Source organism: Lissotriton helveticus, chromosome 4_1 (assembly GCF_964261635.1).
Source record: "Lissotriton helveticus chromosome 4_1, aLisHel1.1, whole genome shotgun sequence".
Lineage (NCBI taxonomy): Eukaryota > Metazoa > Chordata > Amphibia > Caudata > Salamandridae > Lissotriton > Lissotriton helveticus.
Window position 1 is genome coordinate 718,480,524 of NC_136063.1, and position 17,097 is coordinate 718,497,620.

Here is a 17,097-nt window from a genome sequence, read left to right on the forward strand (position 1 = left end):
CCCTATAAACCCACAACCTGCTACGGAACTAATATACGCAAACATGATTTACCAATATTAATTATTAACCATAAAATTATTAATTAATCATGTATTACTTTTTTTTAATTAAAATTACATTTCTTCCCACCCTATTGCCCTATAAACCCACAACCCGCTATGGAGCTAATATAAGTAAAAATAAATTAACATAAAATTGATTATCTTAAAAAAATTGTAACATACATTAAAAAATATTATATACTTTTAACACATAAAATAACATATAATACAATTTAAAAAAATCGATATAATGACATTCTATATTATAAGATTTTATATAATGACATTCGATATAATGACATTTGATATTACTTACTTATATGTCGATATTATTTCCAACTACATTATGTCTATTCGATTTTCTGTCCTCTCGATATTTTTGATTCGATATTGTGTCCTCTCGATGTTTTTGATTCTATATTTTGAGTGTTTACCATTCTGAGTTGCCATGCTCTGAATGAGGGCCAGCATACAGATTCATAGATTTGGGCACTAAGACCATGTTTTTTTCTTTCCAAGCTGATTGCCTTGTTCAGTGTCAAGAGGAAATGTACCAATTGAGCGGCTTTCTGATACAAGTTTGAATCCCAATTTGGACGCAAACTCCAGTTTACACTTAAATAGTGAATGCATCAGAACTCTAAACGAGACCCAAAGTCTTCTTAGTGAAAACCCAATATAAAGTAGCTTCCACTTGTTTCTCCCTGCTTAGTACACCGAGACAAATCCTCCTCATTTGGAGGGCTAGGACATAATTAAACAGGCAGTGATTTCCTTGCAGCTGAAATAAACAGCAAAAGGGTATACATGGACCTTGGCACGTTTCTCTTTTCTAAGTGAACAAAGCTGGAGGGTTGTCAGCATTAATCACCACACATTTGTTATACCTCATCTCTGAAATCTTTATTTGCTTCTTGTCCACAAAAGAATGGTTTTCAAAAGTTGTATGCCAGAATATCATTAGCAAAAATATTGTCTGACAGAAACTTTGTCCCCTTAATATACTTTACAAAAATATCAGGGCATATAACAAGGGCCATTTCGCCGCTTTTTTGGCTTTAAAAGCCAAAAAAGTGGCGAAAATTGCATCGCCCTATTACAAGGCGGCGCTAGCATGCATAAGCGCATGTTAGCAGCTGTTTTTCAAACGCCACGCTTTGCATCGCTAAAGAGATGCAAAGTAGGTATTCCTTTCAGGAAACAACAGGAAAATGGTCGCTAACCGTACATCGACGTATTTACAAGCCATCCCAGAAAAACCTTAGCGATGAAAAACTCAGCGCTAACCGCTGATATCGCCTAATACTAACATCTGCTAAATTCTCAACTTAGCCATGTACATATTGGGAGGTGGATTGTTTGGTTACATCCACTCCTCCCTATTTACAACATTTTCTTCAGCGCTGTTCTAACATCGCTGGTTTTCATGTGATACTGATGACAATCGCCGTATATCGCCGGATTTCACATCGCCTTTTAGCAAATCGTTGCAAATACGCCGCTAACATGAAGATGTGATCCGGCGATATACGGCGATAATGTAAAACGCGCTAGACGCGTTTAGCGATATTTATCGCTCGTTGTTGATGATATGCCCCATCGTTCCTAGTGGGTGTAGATTTTCTATTATTAACTCAAGTGAGGCAATATTTTAACAAACAATATTTAGGGCACATCTTTCAAATTATATTTTGGCTACAATATTCTGGTACAATTTTGGAACCTTTATACCCCTCTGTGCAGTCCATACCCAGGGTATGCTGTAAATACATAGGAGGTGTCTACCGTATGCTCATATTCACTCTAGATCACGGCCGCCGATAGGCATGGGCAGCTGCCCAGGGCCATGCGCTCAGCCCGCAAACATGGGGCCTCGAGCCAGTGTCCTTCCTGACCTGGCCCTCGCACCTAAGCTCCAACACTGCGAGGCTCAGGAGAGGGGCACTTTTCTCTTGGGCCTTCAAGACATGTGTAGCGCTGCCAGGAATAGGTGAAGGGGCCCTTCTGAACAACAAGCAACTCTCCCTCTTCCAGCCCTTGATGAGCTGTGAAAGAGATGCTTGTCTTTGTCTGGGATGGGATTTGCTGCACAGGAGCTGTCCTGCACCATGCAGGTTCAGGATCACGTTCAACTATTGGGATGCAAAGAGGGCTGCCACCTTTCCAAGAGACCAATCCAGGCCATTTGTTGCTGTTTTAGGAGTCTGCAAAGGCCGGAACACAATACTAAAAAGCACTTTAAAGAAAATCGTGTGTATTCATTTGCAACAAGATGTTTCCGTCTTCAGGGTTTGAACGCTCCTCTAGAACACGTTTAAATGTGTTTTCTGTTTATATTTGCTGTTTTGATTATGTATAAATTAGGGCTAAAAATAATGACTTTAGGTGATTTGCTTATTTCTGCTTATTGAAATGAAACATGAAACAGAACGGTAAGGGACAGAAAGCCAGCCAGGTGCCAACCCTAGATGCAAACAGCCTTGAATGACAAATGAAACCCATTTTTTGCAGATTTGTATAGCGCACACATGACCCAAAGGTATTGGAGCACTTTACATGAGAACTGGTTACATTACACAAGGACAAATTCAGTTTTTTAGGCCCAGTGATAAAAGTTGATTTCCCAGAATCAAAGGATCTTGAGCTGACGCCAAGACTGGGACCTGGTTCCCCAGTTCCAAAGTCGGCAGCTCTAGCTGTAATGTCATATCCTATTTAGACGGAAGATGGCAGGCAGAAGTCACATGAAAGCTTGGCTCTTTATGGACTTGTGGTTCAAACTGGACCTCGAGCTGAGTCAGGGAGTATGCATTTGGTGTCTATTTCTCACATTAACCCTGTTCCAAAGTGTTGCTGTATTTTCAGATCAGTGGATAAGGCACAGGGAGAATGTTATTTGCCCAGGATTGAACAGTTTGTTAAATTAATAGAACCAGGACTGTAGTACACTGCTACTTGGTACAAAGGCTATATATTTACCACTGTACTGCGTTTAGGTGACTATTGCATATGACTGGGCATGTCCGTTATCTCAGGAAATAATCAAAAGGTAACGGACCAGTAGTGTGGGATATATGGGCTGCACCAGTAAATAAGTCCTCAAAATCTGATATAGCACAAAGGTGCTCACACTTGACTTGACCCCACTACTGAGTGGTCAAATTTTAAAGAAAACTAATTTCTCTTCGAATAGAAAAGATAGTATCAAGGAGCACACTAATATCTAAAGGTAACCAGTCTAGCATTGCAAAGGAACTTTGGTTGAGTGGCAACATGTGTTGTTTTGTTATTAGGAACCTTTTGAAACATTTGAGCTAGAAACAAAAACCTGCAGATTATGCAGCAGATGATGGATGATGTGGCAAATGCAGGAAAGCTATAATTATGTGAAAGATGCAGCAGCCATAAAATCTCATTATTCTAGTAGCCCTGGCAATAAATTCAGAAAAGTGTTTGCCCAAGAGTACACAATTTGGCCAAATGATAGGCCAGGGTTAAAAAACGTGTCTCCTAGTTTCATATATCCAGCTAGTCCACTAGCCACAACCAGGGTGTCAGAGATTCTGATGGCAAGGTAAAGGGCTGCTTCTCCCAGGGAATCACCACTCTGTTATCAGATCTGCTTAGCTTTAGAAAATGGTGATTATTTCCATCATAAAAATGAGATTAGATGTCAAATATCCAAGTTCCATGGTTAAAATATACAAGTGGACCAGGTCCTGTGACAGGGGTACTTATTGGACAGTGTGCATGGTAGATACTAATATTTACCACTGGTGTTTCAAAGCTTAACACGATTTCATTCTATTTGAATACCAGAGTTCATTTTCTAAACGTGTCACTCAAAATATGCAATTGGGAACAGTCAAGGGTTACTCCAGGAGGCCGCAAAGGGATTAGAACTCAGGCATAGTATGAAGAGTAATCATGCTTGATAAACTCAATCTTCAGCTGAGTTATCTTTGAACATGACCTGATTTAGAGGGGGATTATTAATGAAATCCCCAAAATTTGCTATGTGACTCCTAGTTTCCCTGCTCCACAATAAACATCTTCCGAAGTCTATGCACATAAAATTGTCTCCACACATCCAGTGTTTCTGCAAAGGTATAAATTACTCTGTGAAGTATGCAGTGTTTCTGCAAAGGTATAAATTACTCTGTGAAGTATGCAGTGTTTCTGCAAAGGTATAAATTACTCTGTGAAGTATGCAGTGTTTCTGCAAAGGTATAAATTACTCTGTGAAGTGATAATGGAAACATATAGCTGTGAGGCCCAGGGAAGGGGACTCTCATTCCTTGGTTCTTGCAGCACAAGATAACGGATGTAAAATCCAGGACACTGAGGTCACATCCCATGGGACTTACAGCACTACATCATAGCTGTGAGGCCAGAGGATGGGACAACACTCCTATGGGCCTCACAGCTGTAGATCATAGTGGGGCAGTCCATGGGAGGGAACATCATGCCCCTGGGTTTGCAGTGCTACACTATTGTTGTTAGGCAAATGGTAGAGGCCTCCCTATCCTGGGTCCCCTCTCCTGGGCCTCGCAGCACAAGACCAAGGTTGTGAGGCCTAGGGGAGTGGTGGCCCCTACCCTGTGCCTGATAGCCATGGTGTAGTATTGCCAGGCCATGGAAAGGATCCTTCTCCTCTGGGCCTTGCAGCAATGCTAATGTGCTTCGAGGCCCATGGGTTAGTTGGAATCTTTCCCTAATCCTCTCAGCGCTACACCATGTCTGAGAGATCCATGAGGTGTGGGGGTGGGGGGATCTCATGTGGGTCCCTCCACTAGGCCCCAATGAAATTGTCTCACAGCTCTTTACCATAGTCCTGTGCCTAGGTCGATGTCAAGGTCCATGTCCTGTGATGTCATTTCCTGTGATTTCAGATTGCATGCAAATTAGAGGGGACTAACACATTCCTTTTCTATGTGGGCATAGTCATTGGTCAAGAGCGTAAGCCATCAGTAGTGCAGCGGGTACAGTGGTACTGGGCCCAGGGGTATTACGTGTTCAATGTTCCCAAATTATAGATTTATTTTACTGTGCAGCCAGTGGACAAGAGTGAGGGAGAGCTTTTACTTTGCACCAGCACGCTACTTGCCTTTCTTCCATGGGCATTACAGCCATGTTTCAGAGCTGGGAGAGGCCTTCCCTTCCCATGGCATTGAAACCGACTGTGGTTGACATTCAGGGGAGGAGGCACCAGTCCATTAGCTTAGCAGAGAAGGAGTATGACTGTGAGGCTCATTAGGGGTCTCTCTCAGGGTGTAGCTATCAGTATTGCAGCAGGTGCAGTGACAACAGGGGTAATGGATGTTCTGGCCGCAACGGACCAAGATTATGCCTGTATTTTACTGTCCAACATCATTTTGTTGCATCAGGCCCAAGACTACATTACTATGCCACTGGTCCCTTCTCTTATGCAATGCAACTCCGTGATCCAGAGCTGCAAAGGTCAGGAAAGGTCCATCTTTCCCGAGGCCTACCAGCCATGGTCCAGTGCTGAGAGGCCCAAGGGAAAAAGCCTACTGTTCTGGGCCTTTAAGCACTGGTCCATGGCTGCAAAACTCTGGACAAGAGGCCCCTCTGAAGGGAATAGCTATCAATAGGGCAGCAAGTGTGGTGGAACTGCTGCATTTTGGATACAATGTGCCAAAATCATGGCTTTATTTTACTGTCCACAAAAAAGTATACAAAAGGTGATGGATGGAATGCTTGAATTAATCACAGCAATTGGAAATTACTCAGGCTGCATCCCACTCCATTGTTAATTTGCACACCATGCAACCTCAGTTGGACCTAGCCATATGCAAATCAGTCTTTACCCTACTCCAATGGAATGAGTCCAGCCCGGACTACCAGGCCAGGGCCTCCCCGGCCCAGAACACACGCCACCTAGCACATATATTGCCCTAGTTAGAGATCATCAGTTAGGTATAGCTTGGTTCTACCGACACAGTGTACAGAAGACCCAAATCTGGTCATACCCGTCCCACATAGAAGTCTTTCACTGTGCATCTGGGAAACCATTTTGGAATTTTAAACCACACTGGCCCCCTTAAGGGCATTCTACATGCTGCAACACACCTCAAGAGGGTATGAAGAAATATGACCACATCATAACATTGTGATGGAACTCCACAAGTCCTTCTTGCAGCCCTCACTATCTTCAAGATCAATGCATTGGGTTTTTTTTTTTTTTTTTTTTTTTTCGAAGACCTTTATTATCACTTCACGTAAATACAAGGATGGGCCTACAACCATTCCAGCCGGCCGCTAATCAATTCGCAAGGTAAACAAAGCAGTATAAAAGAAACGGCGGTCCATAAGCCGGGGCAGGTAAGTATCCAGGATATGACTCGTATTTAAACGTACAGCGTAGTAAACAGGAAATAGGAAGGTCAATTTTACAATGAAGAAAAATAAAACAAAAAAAATATCAAAAGAAGTGCCAGACGGTCACACATGATCCTACAATAGCAACATGAAACAGAATCCCGCAATAAGGGCGAATACACGTAAGAACACGGGGGCAAAACATACGAGTCAGGATAAATGTAAACAACACATACATATCATGTCGAAGCAGCACCCCAGCCCTGAAAAACAAAACAGGTTGTAGGAAACATGAAGACGACAACACCTAGAAAAAGAAAAGGCAAAAGGGCCATAGAGACAAAGAAAGGACAAATAAACAACCCCCTTCCCCCTACCCCCCACCCTGCACCCCTGCAGAAGGCTACGGCCTACCCCCCCCCCCAGCAGCGTGCCTATCGCGTGCCTATCGCCCTAAAAGAGACCCGAAATATAGAAGAAAGAGGAGAAAAAGAAAGGAAAAAATAAGGAGAAGAGCCATCGAGCAGACCCCCCGGCCCCTCCCCCACCTATCGCGCACACTATACATCAGAAGCAGGTCAGAAGAGCCACAGTAAACAAGAATCCTAAAGTCAATCGGTAATATCCCCGTGGAGTGTCCCTCCAAAACACCATCAGCCAACACTGTGTGCCATCATGTCATAAACTATATCATCCCTGGCCCTCTCTATCAATAGTATCCACATATGGCCATTCATCAATCGGCATACAGTACAGTGTGGCGGGTCCAACCGAACCGGGCGGTCAGAGAAGCGCCAATACTCCATGGGACCTTAGCCCCCAAAGCCCAGTCAAGTACGCATGGCGGAACTCCGTATGTGGCAGCACCGAGGCCGGCAACATCCCCCAGGCAGAACACAGTCTCACCAGCCAGGAGGAGAAAGACACACAGTCCGACAATTGGTGAATTGCCGCCGGGGCAACCCAAACTGTGGATCGCCGTACAGGTAAAGACCCCGACGAGCAAGTCCCAAACACAACGGAGCAATCCAAAGCGATGTCACGGACCGGGTCCATCAGCGTCTCCACAAACGTAGGCACAGCTGGAACGTTCATCACTGACGCAAAGGCGGGCACATCGGCGCTTCCTTGTGATTCATCCCTACCCATGTGGATCGGTGGGACAACAATGGCGGCCATCCTCCTTCCCAGATCCCAGGCGTCCCAGATCAGGGTCTCATGCAGAGTTGTTAACGCAGCCAAAACATCACTGGGCGTGGGCTCTCTCTCATGTCTCCAGACCCCAGGACTCTCTCGCATATCGGCTTCTCTGCCCGGGTGAGGTATACGGACGAGGGTGCTCTCCGCCATCTTAGCTGCTCCGGCCTCGTCCCTCTCCACCTCACCACGGGACCGGGTCTCACATCAAGGAGGAATAGGGTTCACAATGGGAATCTCACAGGCCAGGGCAGGCTTCTCAGCGGAGAGTCACCAAAAGGCTAACAACTCCGCCGCAACCTGGGGGCAGCACGCTGACTCCGGGCAAAGTCGTCAATGGGCCCGGTTACAACACCGGAATCGGGGGCTAAGAATCATGCGCCTCCCTCGACCCAGCTGCACCACACTCCCCACACGGCTCTCCGCCAGTCGGGCAGGGTTGGCACTGTCTCCATCGGCAAGCAGGCCTTTAGTTTCCTCCGGCCGAGACCTCACCACCACCAGAGGCCGCTGTTGTTGCAGTCGCGGCCGGCCACTCTCCGCACTCGAGACCCCGGTCCCAGCTCCGCAAAGGCCTCAAAACAGTCGGGGACACTCCAACGGGTCCGCAGCAAGCAGAAGCCTCAGGAGCAAGCGGTAAGTGAAAGCGACTCTTCGCCTACATGTAGATGCCGTTGTAGCTCAGGATAAGTGCCAGGATGTATGTGCGGGGTGAGGAGGCTCACAGAGCCGAGCGATTACGCAGCCATCTCGATCGCCATCTTGGCGCCTCCTCCGATCAATGCATTGTTATAGCTTTGCAGATAATGCAGCTAACAGTCTACAGTCCAGCTACCTTTTCTATCACTCCTTGACTTTCTGCTTGTCATTGACCATATACAGTGCTCCGCTGCTTTTGGCTAGGTTTGCACTATACGACTGAGACCTCTACCTTTTTGGATGATGACAAGCTTGCCATCTCCAGTGGCTCTGCACACACATTCAACAAGGACACCTTTAGACGGAAGAAAAATTGGTTCTACCGACACAGTGTACACAAGACCCAAATCTGGTCATACCCGTCCCACATAGAAGTCTTTCACTGTGCATCTGGGAAACCATTTTGGAATTTTAAACCACACTGGCCCCCTTAAGGGCATTCTACATGCTGCAACACACCTCAAGAGGGTATGAAGAAATATGACCACATCATAACATTGTGATGGAACTCCACAAGTCCTTCTTGCAGCCCTCACTATCTTCAAGATCAATGCATTGTTATAGCTTTGCAGATAATGCAGCTAACAGTCTACAGTCCAGCTACCTTTTCTATCACTCCTTGACTTTCTGCTTGTCATTGACCATATACAGTGCTCCGCTGCTTTTGGCTAGGTTTGCACTATACGACTGAGACCTCTACCTTTTTGGATGATGACAAGCTTGCCATCTCCAGTGGCTCTTCACACACATGCAACAAGGACACCTTCAGACGGAAGAAAAAGATGTGCTAAAAGGAGATACAACAAGAAAAAGGTCTTTCCCATCTCTGCCCGAAGAATCTGAAATGTTATTCCCATAGTCATATGTACAGCCTGAACTCGGCTCCATATTTAGTAAAAAGCGAATACTCAACTTTTTGAAAAAACGAAATCATGATGCAGTCACGATCCAAAAACCATCTTCTCCTCCTATCACATGTTGACTGTGTCTTTAAACATGTACACTGCTCAGCAGCCTTTCGGGTTGGTTTGCGCATTATATGTACAGCATACACACAGATGTATCTAATGAACTAATCTGAAAACAAATTGTTAACATTTGATTGAACTTACATGTTTTGAAGAGACCTTACCATCCAATGTGACAAATACAAAGTATTTCCAGTCAATTGAAGTTTACAATATATCTGCTGATTTATTCGTGCTAATATTTATGTTTTGTTTTACTGATATCAGCACCAAGAAAGTTGCTTCTTGTAAAGTCGCTCAACAATAGTCAATTAATGGCACTTTTTATGGAGTAATGTTCTTGACTTTCACGTTGTATGCAAATTAGGGGGGCCTCGCACATTCCCTTTCTGCCTGGGGCCCCAAAAATCTTAGGCCTGGCCCTGTCGTAGATAACCATCTATGGCCTTCTTGATGAATCTTTGTATTCATCGCCCTTGCCTTGTTGATTAACCTTCCTCTTCATGGTCGCAATTCTCAGGCCCGCACTCCCTCTTACTTTACACTTCATTTTATCTTATCTTTTAAAACTAACTTAAAACTTGTCTCTTTGCTACTAGCTGATAGCCATAGCAGATGATTGGTGTCAATCTTTGGCTGATAGTGCACTCTTAATAATTTACTAATCGGTCAATCCATCAATCAAACAATTACATATACATTTAGTAGGCTTCAAATCGTCCACCCATGTTGATTTCTCTCCAACCTGCCACAAAGGGCAGGGAGACACGTAAAAACAAAATGCCTGTCAGCCTGAACGCCTTGCAGGTCTGGCCAGACCACCAGTGTTTGAAAATACACCAAAGCTTTGCCAATAGGCCAGTATGTAAAAAAGTAGTCTTTCCTGGTCTTGTCAGTTAGTCTGGGAGGATTAAGATATCTGTGCCTCAGCCTTGTCCAGGGGCATTGGATTCGTTTTCCTTATGCTCCCCTGGTCCCTTAGGCTGTCGGGGTTCTGTATGTGACCAGTGCCTGGCCAAAAGGTGGAGGGATTTCTCATCGTAGGAAGCAACTGAAGCAAAAGTCACTTTCCACACAGACTGAATCCAGTCCAGGTTTTCACTTGGACCAGAGCCAGCGCCAGCAGCAGCAGAGAGAAGCAGAGCGGGAGCGGGAGAAGCGCCGAAAAGAACGCCGAAGGGAAAAGGCAGCAGTCACCCGCCCGCCATCGCTGATCGTCCCGCTCAGGGACCAGCTGCTCTATCCGGCCTCCGCATGGCCACAACACTGCATTGCACCTGAGCTCAGAGCCTAGAGCTTAGAGCTTGGTGCTCAGAAACCAAGATCCAAGACCTGCAGCGGGGGAGAGCTTGTATCAAGTGCCGTGGAAGCCACCCTACTGGCAGCTGCAGAGTGTAGAGCCCAGCAAGACTGCAGACGCGAACCAACAAGGATGGGGGCAGCTTGCAGTCTGCTAGTGTGCCCTGCTCTCCGCCCAGGCTCCGGCTCCGCTCGCCCCTAAAAACCTCCAAAAAGTTCCAAAAGCCTCTAGCCTCCCTCACCCCAGGGTATTTGCTGGATAGATTCTCCCTGATAGACTCACCGGATAGATTCACCTGTCCTAAACCACCAGGCCAATACCAGCTTCAATCACCACGCAACCAGGACCATCAGGATGGTCAGTACCTAGACCCCTCCCGAGATTTTAGAGCACATAGCTCACAGTAAAGATCAATCATGAGGACAAGAAATGCTGGGCTGGTCCAGCTTCAAGCTAACCATCGCCCACATAAAACCGCAAGACGTCAAAAGTCTAAGATGTTTTACCCTCCAGGCAAAGGATGTGTAAGATCCGGTTTGACCTCCCGGGAGGGTCAACAATTGGACGAGCAGCCAACCAACTCTTCTCCAATTATAAGTGCAAAGACTATGAATCTAAATTCAAATACAAAATCAAATTAAAGTGAACTCACTGCACCCAGCAACATGAACAGCCCGAATGGCAATAGTGCCATTAGAACCTATTTTCATTTTCAACAAGCAAGCAAAAAGGCAATCTTGAAGAAATAGCTGACGCATTGCGCCTTGAGACTTGCATCGAAACCACTGCCAACACATCAGCAAGCGCCACTATGTATGAGACGTTATGCCAAAGATCCCCACTCCCACTCCACTTTCTCTGCAAATCATCATAGTTGAGGGCAACAGCGCCCAAGTACAAGATTTCTCAATTGATCAAGGCCCGTCTTGCCCCTACAATTCAGCAAACTGCACCCCAGTGTCCTCAAATCCGGACAGCGGAGCCATGGAAGCTTACCCCACTACCCTCTTAGAGGCAAGGGGAGAGTTTCCTTCCTTAACAAGACACATTATGGGAAATTGCACCACTCCAATAAAGCCTCAGTTGGACCCTTTAGCTTCCTCCTTCATGCTAGCAGTGCCCGCCGACCCCAGAAGCGAGAGCTCTGCAACTAAAGAGGGCTCTAACTCATCAAACCCAAGCCTACTTTTATGTGCAAATGAGTCATGGTACTCCGGCTGTCCAAAAACTGATATGGAAACTGTCTTGATGCCTCAAAAAATAGAGAATCATCCCACGTTGATTAATGAAGCTTTGATCTCAATGGCAAATGTGGTCATAATGCACGCAGATAAGTTGGACACACAAATAAACATACTGCAAACAGTTGCCAGTTTGATCTCAGGATTGGATTTGAAATTGGAACTTTTAAACTCACTGATTCGCAGAGCTCAGGCAAACATGGATGTAAAGGTTAAAAAAGATGGCTGTGAGTGCAGCCCAATTCTGCAAAATTTGGGAAAGCTCCCATACCTTAAGTGCGAGGCCAACAGGCGGACGAACAACATATTCCGCTTTCCCCAACCAAATCCAACTGAGAGCACAAGCAGGAAAGCCTCACAAACAAACGTGATTAAAGTTTTACAGGAGTCATTAGGGCTCATGGGAGGTCAAATAAACAGAATAAGGACAGAAGACATGCAGCCAACACCTGCATCACAGCTAAGGCCACAGACCAATCAGGGTAGACCAGAAGAAAAGCAGGAAACCTCCAGGCACGACAGCAACAGCTTCAAAAGGGCATTTAGCGACAATGACCTGACCTTTAAACTCAAGTTACAGTCTGAATCACAACTAGGCTTTAATTCTGATAAAGGCTCTGGAAAGTCAGGTGATCTAAAACCGCCAAATATAGAATGTCAACACCTATCTAGAAAAAACAAGAAAAAAATGAAAAAGTTAAACAAAACAAAAAGTAAAAGTTATCATAAAGGTACAATAACGCATTGGCTTGCATCAGAAAAACAGGAAAACAGAGAGCACAACAAGGTGAACCAGGATGACTTTGGTGTCCTCCAAAAAACAACTGGTAATGATCAGATACACAAATGGATGGCACAATTACCAACGACATATCTGCTCAGCGCCCCCATGAAATTCAATAGAGAAACCAATTAGAAGCCCGAGCATAACAGCTCCAGATCTTAGAGGCCATTTTGTCAATACACAAGGCACACAGGCGGCAGAGCCACGCCAAGAACAAAAAGAACACCAGGACCCTAATATAGTTTGGTCCCAAACAAACACAGTAGATAACGCCAGCACCAGCAGCACCAAACAAGGAACACCCAAACCTCATATTACAAATAAATTAGTGTTTGTACGTCAATAGTCCAAAAGGATCCTCAATTTAAAAACACAGGTAATGATCAAAGGGGCACGAAAACTATTCAAACGAGCAGCAATGACCCTCTACCCTCCTTTGTTCGCATCCCTACCCCCAGGAGTGACTCGCAACCACGGGCCCCAAGCACAAACTGGACCGGGGAAGGCTATGTCCCCTGTAAGAATTCAATTTGGAAGCCCACAGAGCCCTTGGATGCACCAAAGGCAATTTTTAAACACATTCAGTCCATCAAAGATCACGCCATAGATCGAGAAAATTCGAAAGTACTGTTATACCCTGAATATACCTTGCAGGGGAATTAGGACATCCTCAACAGAGGAAACCTTCTGAAGCTCTGCAAAAACATACCGGTTTAGAAAACATAAAAACAACTGATAACGAGACAGTGGCTTTCTCTGGCCCAGGGCCAAACAAAGGAAATGAAACAACAGAGATCATTTTCTCCAACCCGGTCCTGGTAGATGCTCTGAGAGGATACAAAATGCAACTGGACAATTGGTGCATAAAAATCAAGCCCCCGCATGCTACTAAATATCCAAAGCCCCTAAAAAACAACGTGTCAAGTGCACAGCAGGGAGCACAAGAATTGATTGGCCAGAAAAGAATAAACTGCAAACATTCAACCCAACCAGCCACAGGAACAATATTACACGACTCCATAGGCGGCCCGAAAATGAATTTGTGGAGCAATAGTCCAATCCAAATCATCGCACATGTAGAGGGGGGCAACCGCTCCTGTTCGACTAAGGGGAACAGTATTAAAGATTGGTCTTGGATCCCACTTGCCTTAAATTCTAGCTCCTAATACCAGGCCCTTATCAAGCAATCAGTCGATGCCACCAAAGGTTAGATCTTTTTAGGCGTAAGGACCCCTTCTGACAAAATTTTCTAGAAACTGGTTCTCCTCATCATCAACATCTATCGACAACCATAAATGCCCCTGTTAGACCTTGCATCTTTTGGCATGTTTCCCCTGTTTTTTTCCATTCTGACCTTCTTATGAAATACGGTGCATTCCAGTCCTTTTCCCTTCACAAATTGCTGCCTAGCACCAATGTAGCAAAAAACACAGTTGATGGACAGAATGTAGAACAATGTCATACATTCACCCCAGTACAAGTATCTGGGCCTAAATCCATCGTTTATTTGCACTCCACACCACCCTGGGTTAGACACTGGCTATATGCAAATCAGCTCTGACCCTGTGCCTCATGGGAACAGTCCAGTCCGAACTACCAAGCCATGTCTTTCCCAGACCGGAATCAAGCATCCAAGGACCGGTTTCTGGCTATCAGCCTTCATCAGCCTGGATAGCTTGACTCCAGTGGTGTGGAGAGCCTGGGACTCACGTCTGAGCATACCCAGCACATTCGGGGTGAAAATTGCAAAAAACACAGTTGATGGACATAATGTAGAACAATGTCATACATTCACCCCAGTACAAGGATCTGGGCCTAAATCCATCGTTTTTTTGCACTCCACACCACCCTGGGTTAGACACTGGCTATATGCAAATCAGCTCTGACCCTGTGCCTCATGGGAACAGTCCAGTCCGAACATGTCTTTCCCAGACCGGAATCAAGCATCCAAGGACCGGTTTCTGGCTATCAGCCTTCATCAGCCTGGATAGCTTGACTCCAGTGGTGTGGAGAGCCTGGGACTCACATCTGAGCATACCCAGCACACTCGGGGTGAAAATTGCAAAAAACACAGTTGATGGACAGAATGTAGAACAATGTCATACATTCACCCCAGTACAAGGATCTGGGCCTAAATCCATCGTTTTTTTGCACTCCACACCACCCTGGGTTAGACACTGGCTATATGCAAATCAGCTCTGATCCTGTGCCTCATGGGAACAGTCCAGTCCGAACTACCAAGCCATGTCTTTCCCAGACCGGAATCAAGCATCCAAGGACCGGTTTCTGGCTATCAGCCTTCATCAGCCTGGATAGCTTGACTCCAATGTAGGCAGGATTGTTTTTGAACGAGAAGAGGCACCTTCCTTCACCAAAACAATACTGAGGGGCGTTTTCCTATTTCTATGTGAGCTGCAGAATGCAGCACACATGGAAAGATAAAAAAGCGAGGAGAAATGTTTTAATTTCTCCTCGTCACGCCTCCACTGAAGAGGTGCCAGTTTTTGCCGCTGCCCCAGGTTTGCATATCTATGAGGCAATGCAAAGCCATGCAGGGGGACTTTGCACTGCCTCATAGATATGGTTGAGATGCTTGCGCCACTCGAATATCCAAAAAACTGATGCTCTGGCGATGCAAGTCTCTCATACATAAGCCCAAAATTTTCTGTATGTTTTTTAGGTCTTTCACCTTCAGGTATCTACATATAAAATAATGGGCAGCGTAAATGAAAAATAAATTTAAAAAGTTATTGCTCAGTGGGAAATGCACTGTAGTACATTATACAATTTCTAATAGTTAATGCACTGCAGAGGTCTGTGTGTAACCAGAGAACCACAGAATTAAATCTTGATTGGTGCAGTGGAGAATAGCGATGTGTATTTTTAGTGCTATGGAGTCACAGCCTGTGACGGACAGTACTGTGAACATGTAAGTCAATTTTTAATACTTGCATTACACACAGGGTAAGATAGAATGCTGCAAAACTTGCGAATAGTTTATGATAAAATGGTTCTTTCAAAATGTAGTTTTAATAATACCAGAGTGTATGTGATGCAGTTTTCTTTTTTTACATAACTGTCTCTCCAACACCTCTTTAGGGGCACTAAGGGCTGTGTAAATGCAATTAAAATTAAAAGCACAGACTTCCCAGCCCCGTTGTTACCTCTTTGCACTTACACTAAAAAAAAAAACATCTTTGTCTTCACAAAGAGCCAGAACTGCTCCCAAGCATCACACGTGCAGATTAACTGATCAGGCACATTTGCCCTTCATTCAGGCATTCAGCTGATCACGATCTCAATTAGCAGTCCCAGGACGGTTGTCTTTTTGCAGGGACAAGTGAAGCTGGGGAATCTGCGACCCCCTTCCTAGATCTCCACGACCTCCCTGGGGGTTGCACCCCACAGTTTGAAGATGTCTGATCTACACCATTAGGGGGCTAAGCTGAATATTTAAAACCTGCAATAAAATGCAATATTTTTGGGAGTCCCTTGGGGGTATCTCTATATACGTCAAGCATGCTCTGAAAGTACTCTTCACAGTGATAAAGAACCCCTCAGATGTGTTTTTGGCCAGTACTCTGAAAGGTTTGAATTCGACAGATGGCCCATTATCAATATTTTTAATCAATGTTTATTATAACCCCCATGGGCCGGGCCCGAAGGAAAAACGTATTTGTTTAATAAACAAGATCGAAATCCTGCTATTGCAGTTTGCAGGCATGGACTCCATCATCCTTGGGGACTTTAACACGCACGACATAGGGCAGAACATTTCCGAAAGACACCCCAACAGGGGCACCAGAAGTTTCAACACCCTTATGCGGGCATACAATCTGGCACCGGCACACTCTCTAACCATGAAACTCAACTCAGGAGCATTCATAGCACCCACTTCAACAACCGGACCACAATAGACTGTTTTACTGAGTGAGAGACTACAAAAACATATGTCAAATTATGCAGTTCAACCACGGAATGAAAGTGACCATGCCGCCCTAAACCTGCAATTATCCATCGCAGGAAAAACCCACTACACTCTCCGCTGTGTCGGGGCAACAAAGGGGGAAGACATTCACAGTCATAAATTTGTTTCATGGAAAGGCTGGCAGACCGGCCTCAACAACAGGGGCTCTTTGGGAATGGGGTACACTAGCCTATGATTTAGCATTTCTGCAATGGGAAATCGACCAGCAATTAAGGAAGGCTCAAAAAAACTAAACTCCAAACGCAGGGCCTATCGGGCTACCGGATCCGAGTCTGCCAAAAAGGAACTTAAATTAGTGGCCAAGAGCCACTCATTACTGGTTTGGCAGGCAAAACGTGAACTTACAGAGGCGAAATGGCTGAAAATATTCAAGCTGCTGGCACCAAGCAAATCTCATGAATTTTGGCAATATCTAAACAAGCTCTAATAGAGAGAACCCATTAGACGCAAGCACCTGGATAGCCCACGTGAAAACCCTTTACACCGATGTCCTGAATGGAAATCCATCAGATAGAACCACAATACTAGGGGGAAAA